At 39.0% G+C, this 12,064-nt stretch overlaps 1 protein-coding gene across 1 annotated transcript in view; it reads left to right on the plus strand.

Annotated features, from left to right (window-relative positions):
• LOC124625460 (nephrin-like) overlaps nt 1–12,064 on the plus strand; it is a 548,360-nt gene that overhangs the window by 1,446 nt on the left and 534,850 nt on the right. The gene's annotated exons all lie outside the window — the stretch shown is intronic.

A 12,064-nucleotide genomic window follows, 5' to 3' on the forward strand; every position in this document is an offset into this window, starting at 1 on the left:
GCTATGGTTAACACTAATTTTTTTTTTCTGTTACTGAACGTAACCGATTCAAAATGTAAATTTTGGACTTAATTTCGTTCCCGTGCTTCTTTCCCTTCTAGAACTCATGAAATGAATACATTAATTTTACGTTTCGATGCAGATCATTGACATTATTTGATAATGATAGAAGCTCCTTGAACCGGAACTGGTAATACATGTTGCGTGTTGTAGCATTCGAGGGTGGCTGTGATGAAATGTACTGCTATTCCGATTGAGACAGAAAAAATTGTAGAACTCTCTTTTTTAAGTTTATTACACGTGTGACCCGAAGTCTTATGCCCCAAACTACTTCTAGCACATTTTGTATTGAATGAAATTCAAGTGAGACACGAATCGTCGGATATTTTCACTTTTATCATATTTTACAGGTCTGATGGAAGCTTATTAAGAACAAAACCTATAGAAATGGGCACATCTTTCTTCTTAACTGTTGAGGAAGTTTTATTGAATTGAAAATCGTTTTCCTTTCTAACGCACACTGGGTGGATGCAGCAGTTTATCTTATCAGCAGGAGCACATCGTTTGCGTCAGGGGATGCATGAATGACGGTCTACCAGTAGTCCATAGACTGACTCTGAAAATAGTTCCGAATGCTTTTTTTGAGGCACACATTTCTTTTTGAACAGATTGAATAGCCCCAAAACATTATATATTATAAGATAGCTCTTAAAGAATCCTTGGTGGTAATATCTTCATACACTCACTCCCACTGTTTCATTCGTTATTCTGATGTACGACACCATCAGCTCTAGTGGATGTAAATTAATTAAAGCTAAACGAGTGTTTGCAGTTATATTTTCTGCTGATTTACTACTTCCGCGTTGATCACTCAGTCGTCTTAAGGTGGGCGCTGCTCTTCGCATGACCAACATGCGAAATTGGGGCATTCTTCCAGATGATGGAGATACATCCTGCGACTGCCCACCTGCTGATTTGTCCTCAACTTGAACGGCCCTGCACAACACAGGACCTGATCGAGGGAAACAACATCGGAGTTGCTACCTTCTGGAAATGCTGACCGGACACGGCAATGAATGAATGATAGAGTGCTGCTGAATTACCTATTATACCTGACACAAAACATTGCTTCCTTTTCACTTAATGTCAGTGGTCCGACTGTACTGTTTATTTCATGGATTTACGATTCCTCACGACTTAGTGGATGGACATTCAGTACTGTCAAATAAGTGAAATTTTTTAGCAGCCGTAATTAGCATAGAACTTTTCTTTACTTTGTATCTTTCACTCAGACGCTTTCATCTTCATAAATTTGCGGGCCATCGGTCGCACGTCAAATATATCTGGCTGTCTAAGGCGCTGACGTCAGACATAAGGTAGTTTACTTACTTGGTCATCTTTAGCGTCTGATCACCATGTTTGCCTTTCATTTGGTTTTCTCACCTACGGCTCAACATTACACGCTATTATCAGAATATTTAATAATGTGGCCTCCTATCAACCCCTTACAAAATTTCAAAACATCGAAAGCGCTGAACTTTAAAATTGTTTCCCAGAGTGTGGCATTACTAAAGTAACTTTTCAGCACTGAAAAAGCTCAGAATTTCACGTCCATAATTTCCAATCGCGTGGGTAGATCACATAACGAATGAGGAATTACTGAATAGAGTTGAGGAGAAGAGGAATTTGTGGCACAATTTGACTAGAAGAAGGGATCGGTTGGTAGGACATGTTCTGAGGCATCAAGAGATCACCAATTTAGTATTGGAGGTCAGCGTGGAGGGTAAAAATCATAGAGTAAGTCCAAGAGATGAATACACTAAGAAGATGCAGAAGGATGTAGGTTGCAGTAGTTATTTGGAGATGAAGAAGCTTGCACAGGATAGAGCAGCATGAAGAGCTGCATCAATCCAGTTTCGGGACTGAAGACCACAACAGCAACAACAATTTCAAATCTGATTCACTTTGGCGTTTAATCTTTTTTATTATATCACCAGTTCACTGCTAAATTCAGTCTCAAGTATTTTACCCGCCGAGAAAATTGTGCAACTCCCAGAATAAGTATGTAAATATTACTTAAATTTAGTTTACCAAAATTCAGTAATGTATCTAAAATATTTCACTATTCTGTAACAGCAGAAGGGAGTGTATTATTGAGAACTCAGTATATAGTGTGAAACACATGGATGAATCACATATAATGGAGACCTGTAGACCTATTACTGTTGAATCGCTAGGCACATTTGAATAGTTAACTTTTACCATATAGTAACATATTCTTTATCGTTTTCATCTTGAAATAAAATAAAAAGCCGTGCTCTTAAATTAGTCCTAAATTCTACATTAAAACATAACGGACGCTTTCAGACCTATCGTACTTGACCGTACTTGTACGTAAATAGTCAAACAAAGCGTCAAATCTGATCATGCTTCACTTTTAGACGATGTTGCGTGAAGGTGTTATGAGTAACGGACTTTGCATAAACCGTAATTCCTACTGAATCAGTTGTTTGGAGATAGACCTAAAGTATTTGCTGTCCTACTTCGAATTAGACATTTCGGCGGGCAGTACGACGTAATCCGGTCCAACTACACTTGATGAAGCGTGGGGGACTGACAGAGAAACTTGCTATCAGATAGACTGAATTTTTCAGTGCAAAACTACCTTTGTGAGCTGTCATGTTAAATGCTGGGGGTGCTAAGATACTGGAAAGATGGACATTTGAAATGGGAGCTTCGGTAGGATCAATCGTTTAGCTCAATTTTTGTTCATTTTCCATGAAATAAGTATCAATTGTTCTCATTCATGACCACGTTGTAACTGACTTACTTAGATGTTTCACACCTACAGCTACCCCGTCGGAGGCTACCAAAGATAAATTGATGATTTGTAAATTATGCCATAAGAGTTTCCATATGCTATAAAGGTCCTAACTATGTTCAAAACCCCTGGTTGCCAATAATTCCGATCTTGTGATCATTTGCTTCTAATGTTCGTACTTTGATTGATATAACTGAGAGTAGATTCAGTTTTTTAAAAAATATATATTCTGCATCTTATCACCTATTCCGATTATTTCCTCCTTTCGTATTCCCTTTCCAGTGTTACCACAACTATGAAATCATCATTAAAAATTAGAAATGTGATTTACTACCTTATGTATAAGGTTATTATATGCTGGTGTCACTACTTAACCGAAGATAATTTCTCAAATACGTTTTTTAAGTTAAATAAAATTTCAAGCTGACAACAGTAGGCTTAAAACGACAAATTTGTATAGGTAAGTTTTGCTTCACAATTCTTCTTTTTGAAGTGATTGTTTTTATACTCGATGATACGCGCAAATGACTTTGAATATTCGGAATTATTATACAATTATCTCCAGCAATAGTTGAAGCAGTTCATCCGTTTCAAAAATTAGGTTCCTTTCTTTAATGACATCCATTGCAGAGATCTGATTACTATTTACATTTTCGACAGTCATAAGTTGCAAATGAAAAGTCTTTCATAACTGATAATAAGAACTAGAGGACTGAGGGTAAGAAGTACAACGTAGCATATGAATACTCTTCCTGCACAAAAGTTTGAGATTAAGGAAGTAATTCTGACAACGAATTAATGTGTTAGATATTTAACAAATAATATACATAGCCCCGTCTTTCGAAAAGGTTACGAGGCTCGAGTGACAGAAAACACGGAAACACTAAGATGGTGGTTTTAATGCTTCAGATTTTGTGCAAATTCTCACCCTACTTGCGAGCAATGGACAGAAAGTTCATACAACCATGCGAAACTGTTATAAAAATTCCTTGTTTGGGATATTGTTCAACTCGCGCGTTACATTTGCATGTTATCCGACTTTGTCAAATGTATAGGACGGATTTTGTTTGTACACATTTTTCTCTTCTAAACGTTCTGGAGAATGAACTGAACACTGAACAGTTGATCCAGTGTAGACACACTATAGTCACTTGTCAGTTTCCTAACACTGCCTTCATGTCTCTTGTTTACAGTTGTTAGTTCAAGTTGCCACCATAGCTACTTCGCTGACGTCGTTTTAAAGGCAGGAATAAAATCATTCTCAGGACAACTTTGACGGACGGTGCGCATATGAATTCTCTAGAAAGTGTCCCAAGCAAACACTGTAGTTGTATGTGCTTAACATGTCATGGCAGTGTCTTATAACAATAGCAGATCATTTTCTGAGATAATTAACTGATGTGTATGTCTATAATGACCCAGTGTGTTGTTTTTGCGATCTCAGTCAGAATACGGGGGTATGTATATAGTCCATGCCATTGAAGCATTTTCGTCTCTGCATAACTACAGGAACATACATTCATCTGAGCCTGTTTCCTGTATTTAAACCTTGTTCTCACAGTACAATTTTTATCACTGCCACCACTCCTTCCCATAACAAATTCAGGACTCGCTGATGCCTCAGGACGTGTCCTATCAACCGATCCCTTCTTTTAGTCAATTTACGACACAAGTTTATTTTTCCCCACTTCAGTTCAGTACCTCCTCGTCAGTTATTCGATCTACCCATATAATTTACACCGTTCTGCTGCAGCACCACATTTCAAGAAATTTTATTTTTGTATAAATTGCGTTTCAGTTCCGCACAAGGCTACGCTCTGATCAACTGCCTTCACAAAATGCTTCTTAATACCCAACTTTCTATTCACTGTTAACAATTTTCGGTGTTTCGGAAATTTTTTTCTTAGTACTGTCAGTCTGCACTTTAATCGATTATATTTTGACCATTGTCAATTATTTTTATGTCCGCACAGCCAATCACCAACATTGCTTATAGCGTCTTATTCCATAATCTAATTCTATTAGTTTGCCTGATTTAATTCGTTTACCTTCCATTACCCTTTTTATACTTTCTTTCTTGTTCATCTATAAGCCGGCCGCTGTGGTCGATCGTCTCTAGGCGCTTCAGTCCGGATCCACGCGGCTACTACGGTCGCAGGTTGGAATCCTGCCTCGGGCATTGATGTGTGTGTTGTCCTGAGGTTAGTTAGATTTAAATAGTTCTAAGTCTAGGGGACTGATGACCTCAGATGTTAAGTCCCATAGTGCTTAGAGCCATTTTAATCATTTTTTAATTCATCTATAACCTCTAGCCACGACACTATCAATTTTTTTCAATTTCTCAGTTTCTCTTTCTAAACATGTTATTTTCACGTGGTGCTATTTTCTTCAGATCTGTTCTACACCAGGACATGCTGTAAAACTGAACTGAAGATGGTCTGTACTGACTGAAACCGGTCATCGTCGAAGGACTTTATACTGTGATCAAAGACTGGAACAAAAAACATTTGACAGTACTTGGATCACTGTGTGTATTCGCGACTATATCGCAGCTTGTGCGAAAGGAAACTGGCTTGCCTCTTACCCACTAAAAACATACAAATGTTCTAATAATGCTTATTTCTGAAGGTAATAATATAATACGTTATACAAATATATGGAAATTCTTTCGACACCGGATAGTCTTTATAAAAGGAGGCACAGAAGAATGTTTCTGGACTTTTGTGGATCTAATTTCTGATATACCGTGGACAGTAGAATCAGTGATTTACGCAAAAAGTATTGATGCCGTACGCTGTTCAAACTTCACAACAGCTGTCGCGGAAACTTTTTTTTTTTTTTTTTTTTTTTTTTTTTGCACGGGTGACTAGTGTAGAAGTGCACGTTTAGTTTTTTGTTAACGGAAAAATAAATGAGACACATTAAGAAATTCTGCAAAGTACCGTCTTCGATAATCTATCGAAACTTAGCAGTCGTCGATAAAATTTTAACAGGGTGCGCCAGCTGTTTTGGATGTTCTTGCGTTTTATACTACGTTCTGTGACGGGTTCGAGAGACGTTTATTTATGGAAGGTCGTTTTGAGAAGTGTACTTGGTATTGAAGCATACCGTAGCACAGTGAGGTATTTAGTTTCTTGATGAGGTAAGACGCCTTCTTTTAAATGTTTACTTGCTATTACATCATTATAAAGTTTTTACTTATAGCATCTATACAACATAGCTAATAAGCGAATTTATATGTCATAGCAGCTCATCATTCAAATTCACATTTCCACTCTTTATTTCACTCAACAGTTCCTTCTATGTATACCCCAGGGGCAATTCTTCTACCGTTTATTTATTTACCATGTGTAGGTCACGTGCAGAATATGGTTCTTTGAATACTTTCGCTGCGTCATTTTTGTTTTCCTTTTACCTTTTAATCATAATTTTAAATTGTTGTAAAGATCGCTAACCAGTTATCGAAAGTTTGCAATAAGTGAATTTAGACTTCTCGGGTTATAACCCGAGAAGGCGTCGCATTGACTCGGCTGTTAACCGAAGAAGAATTCAATCACCAAGTTAGCAATAAGTTCTTCACAAGAGATAATATGACCATTGAACCGCTTATTCATTCTTTAGACTAGGAATACGTATTACAAAGGTATTCAGTTCATAAGAGAGAAATGCTCTCCATAAGTGCAGTGATTTAGTTTTCTCATTGAACAGTACTGAGAAAAGTAGCTTATCATCAAAGGCAAGATTCTGTCGGTGCAATTCTCATATTCTTGTCAGACAGCTTACATTTAAATTGTTATTTTTTATCCCTCAACTGTCCATGTGAATATTTGACCGATTATTTGAACAATATAACAGTCACGTACTTCCACCATGATACAGGTACTCTGTATTCCTTGACGTTGTTCCTAATGAAACTTTATTCGGTAGTATTCCTTTCTACCTTCCACCATCGCTGCCGATATCCTAAACTAAGTTCGTCATACGGCCATTCATCTTTCTATTGCTTATAAGCAATTCTATCTTTCACTGCTCATATATCCCACTTACCTGAGAATAGTGGATCAAACTATAACTTCTTTTAGGAATAAATTAGTAATTATTTTGGTCTAAGTTTTGGTGTAAGCTTTCCGTTGATTGGCAATAATATTTGTCAGTGTACACAGAAATACTCTTAAAATGTTCAACAATCAGTAACCAATTTTTCTCTCTTTTAGTAGTAATATGGCAATTATTTATTGTGAAGAGATATACTGCAAGTGTTCTTCCATCATCAGCTACTGGTATCTGTTGCCTTTTTAACTCGAATCACGAGTCCAACTAGCATATTGTACCACTGCCACATGTATGAGGCTAAATTTGCGCCTGTGAATTTGAAGTAAAGTAACGTATTTCAAGAAACGTTTTAAGCAAATTTACACAATTACATACACTTACAGGACCCATCTACATTTCTTTACAATTTCTCTGAAGTGCCGTAGTTGTAGGACTCAATTAATAGGTAACAGTGAAAGCGTAGAAATGCCACGATCATCAGATGTGTATCATGATGAAAACTTTTCTGGGAGTTGTTTGCTGGTAGTGTCAGTTTCTTTTATGTCTTAGTCAATTTATTTTATTCGAAAAGATCATTGTTTTCAGTTTGAAGTATATTTAGGTATCATTAGTAAAGTTTACGTACGTTTTGGGATACGATTTTAGTGAATAACTTCTCGACATTCAATCATAACACTTCTGTAGCTGATCTGTAGAGAATATGACCGCTTCTCCTTTTGGAAAGTTGCGATTTGAAGAAGACACTAATTTATAATTTCACGGTAGGTTTACTCTCTATGTTCATAGAGAATAAAAATTTGACGTCGTGACATTATTTGAACAGGAAGTTTTCTGTTTACGCCAATGGCAATGAGTATTCGCACCAACAGCATTTTTTATTTTTTTAAATTTTTTTGTGGCTTCAAAGTTGTGCATTTTTTTAAGGGCGTCATGCGTCTGCATAGGCTGTTTTATTTGAAATAATCACTTTATTTCATGATTTAGCGATAAACTAACTACAGCCCCTTGGGTATTATCAAACTTGACAATGCTAAGGGGACCATATTAGCCAGTTGCTAAATCATAAAAGGAGCCTTTATTTCAAAATAACACGGTATATGTAGCAAAACGACTTCCCTCCAAAATAGTTGCATGTTTCAGCCAGCTAGTACATACTTCCAAGGCCTGTGCAATTGCCGAAGAATTTAGGGTAGCAGGACATCTGGATATTGTCAGAATCCTTACAGAATGTTTTCGCATCTCGGCGGTATTGTTCACAACGACAGCGTTGTTCGTTATTCTCGCTGTGAGCCGAACTCGTTTTTGCAACTTTTCCTTTTTTTTCTTTTGTCTGTCAAGTTAGGCATTAGCTTGTTTTAGGTGATAGGTGCACACCAGGCTGTAAGGTTTCTGTTTTCCAACACAAATAACAGCTATAGTTGTACCGCACTGCATTTCGATTCACAAACACCCATCTTTAGATGTAACCTACGCTGATTATGCTTTAACGTCACGCCAACGACGTTCACAACATATCTTTGGTAGTTAACAAAGACTTAAGTCATCGGGAGGTCTTTGTGATATTTTTCAGAGCTTTAAGGATAAACCTGGATGCTTTTACGAAAATTTGAACCACCGGTCTCTCGAATGCTTATACAGTATCTCTAACACTTCGCCACATCGCTCTTTGTCCGTATTTGTTCGATTAGCCTACCACCAGGTCATACGTTAAAATATATACATTTTGTACACTGTAGGAACAGAGTAACCTGTACACCCGTGCTACACTCCATTACAAAGCTAATGCAATGGACAGGAACATCTATTATATTTTTCAGAGGGAGGATGATGGATGATGTACGTATTTCCTTACTGAACTGCATCGCACCGCAACGGCACGGTTAAACTCTCGCTAAACGAGAAATTCTCGTAGCTCCAGAAGAGAGGGAAAAAGAAAGACAAACAGAAACACAGAGAGTGAAACCACTCATAACACATTTTGTAACACCTCGATCGCGGTAGCAGTGCGCGGTGTGTTTAAAATATTGCTACGCTGACTGTAGACTCATGACTTATTTCTTTACCAGATATTGGATTCACTTTCATGAGGACTCCGTGGCAGAAATCTAGTCAATTTCATAATATTTAACAATAATAAAAGTTTTCTTGAGGAAATTGACAACTAAGAGACGATATAATTTTTCGCTGTAACAAAGATGCTATATAAACTTCTCGATGGTGACCGTTAGACACAGAAACTAAGTGTAGAAGGAAACTAAGTTCCAGCTGATGCGCTTCGTTCCCATGATTGTTACTCTTCTTAGATTTATTTGAATGAGAAGTATAGGATCGAATTTCGTGAAGCTGACCAACAACACAAAGAAGACCGCGGTGTTGATCACGTGCGTCTACACACCACATCCAAATGATACTGTTATCACACGGTGGTGAGGCAGTAGGTTAGCATCATGTAGTGGTAAACGTCTGCTCGCGAAGGTAGTTTTCAGAATATTTGTTAGTGGTGATGTCGTGTTTGAGGAATAAAAATGAACAGAAGTTTTGTTTTAACTTTTAAACAAATTTGTGCTAATAAACCTCAAAATATCATGTTTTCCTTCGAGCTATATGTACAACATTGTGCACTCAGTCTTTTGTTAATGCTAGAGGTAAAAATATGTATTTGGGCATGAGAAATTTGTGAATGTCCCATTTCAGTAGAAAATGAAACTACACTGCTGGCCACCGTAAATGCAACACCCTGAAGGAAGCATCCGAATCAAGTGAAATTTACACCATGGGTTTGCAGCGATGAGATATGCAACTGATTAGAATTTCAGCGCAGACGCACATCACGCGCGCCTGTGGCGCCACCTCATAGCGCCATTTAAGGCTTGGCGATTTCGACAAGTGTACGTTCGGCACGTGTGTTTACCTCGTGGTTGTTTCACAAGACGATCAGTTATGCCTCGTAGACAACAGCGAACATCTTTTGATCAAGTATCCGAGTTCGACAGACGAAGAATAGTGGCTTACCGAGATGTGGATTATCATACAGAGAAATCGCTAGTCGTGTTGGACGAAACCAAACAACTGTAATGCGGATATGTGACCGTTGGATGCAGGAGGGTACGACGGACCGACGTGGTCGATCGCATTCACCTCGGTGCACCACTGCACGTGCTGATAGGCAAATTGTGCGCATGGCAGTGACGGATCGCTCAGTGACATCCCGAACCACAGCACAGCACATTGCGTCTGTAACGCATCATCCAGTGTCTGCGCGTACCATTCTACGCCGTTTACAGCAGAGTGGTCTGTACGCAAGACGTCCATTGCTTCGTCTACCATTGACGCAGAACCACAGACGTCTCCGTCGCCAATGGTGTGATGACAGACGGATGTAGACGGCAGAATGGAATGACGTTGTCTTTACTGACGAGGCACGCTTCTGTCTGCAGCACCACGATGGTCGGATTCGAGTGTGGAGACACCGTGGAGAGAGGATGCTGGAGAGCTGCATTATGCACCGCCACACTGGTCTTGCACCGGGTATTATGGTATGGGGCGGTATTGGATATTACTCTCGCACGCCTCTAGTACGCATTGCCGGTACTTTAAATAGCCGGCGCTACATATCCGAGGTGCTGGAGCCAGTTGTCCTTCCTTACCTTCAGGGCTCGGCCACAGCTATATTTCAACAGGATAATGCGCGACCACACGTGGCACGCATTGTCCAAAGGTTCTTCGTCAATAACCAGATTGAATTGCTTCCCTGGCCGGCTCGCTCTCCGGATCTTTCGCCGATATAAAACATGTGGTCCGTGGTTGCTCAACGAGTGACCCAGATTACATCCCCAGCTGCCACACCAGATGATCTTTAGCAACGTGTGGAAGCTGCTTGGGCTGCTGTACCCCAGGAACACATCCAACGTCTCTTTGACTCAATGCCGAGACGTGTGGCAGCGGTGATCTCCAACAATGGCGGCTACTCTGGCTACTGATTCTGGCAGGAACCACATGTCCCAGACGTCTGTAAACGTAATCATTTGATACTTGGTCAACATGTTATCTACAAAATTAATCTTGTTGTGCTACCTCTTGTCTTTCTTGGTGTTGCATTTACGGTGGCCAGCAGTGTAAATAGGTGTAAGTTGTAGAAATGTACAAGAAATAAATCATTTTGTACGATGCACTTTTTTCAACTAGAGAAACAAGATTCAGATTGGCACATAAAAAAATACAAATACAAACTCACAAATAATATAACAAATACTTTCAAGTAATAAGGCATAAATACCTAGTTGAACAGACAGTTCACTCGAAACGCACATTCCAAAAATAACAAAAGACGCAGGCATGTACCAGACGACAAAAATATCTCAAGTACTATGCGAGACATGTGGTGGAGAAGTTCGTACGACAAATCATCAGAACATTCGACATCCAGTACAAAGAACGTATTACAGCCTAGAAAAATGGGGCAAGCCACTCAACAGTCGTAGAATGTTTAAGAGAAATGAATCACAAGCCAACTACAAGAGAGAAAGACATGAAAACAGAATGTACAACGGAAGACTGACTTTGCAAGAAAATTATCACATACAGAATACAAAGGCAGAAAAAAACAGCTATTTAAATGACGAACTGAATGTAACTATTTATTGTTTACACAGATTGAGTATATAATTAACAAATATCGTAATAGATGAGCCACAAATCTCATTTCCCACCTAAGCAGGGCCTAAAAATATGTTGGATAGCCACACACGTACTGCAGCTACAACGCGCCACTCACTCCCCGACTTAAGCACGCGCGCCCGTGCACGCTCGCGCTCACGCACACACACACGCACACACACACGCACACACACACACACACACACACGCACACACACATGCACAGAGAGAGAGAGAGAAGTTTACAACGAACATACAGTTCGACGGAAATCAAGTGAAAGGAAAAGTTGAGAATCTCCCAACAATCACAAAAGCTAATAAGAGTAGACAGCGAAAATGGGAATTAGAGTGTTGTTTTATAAAATTACAGTGACTAAACGGAAAGTCGAGGTTGTCAGCCGGTATTCTACATGAGGGAAAGCTGAATAGTTCTGAAAGAAGGAATTTCATTGCAGAAAGAGTCAATGACTGTTTTAAGCTTGTAACCTACATATGTCAACATAATAAAATACCGTAATTTTCCAGAGCACCCTT

The sequence above is a fragment of the Schistocerca americana genome, chromosome 1 (assembly GCF_021461395.2).
Source record: "Schistocerca americana isolate TAMUIC-IGC-003095 chromosome 1, iqSchAmer2.1, whole genome shotgun sequence".
Lineage (NCBI taxonomy): Eukaryota > Metazoa > Arthropoda > Insecta > Orthoptera > Acrididae > Schistocerca > Schistocerca americana.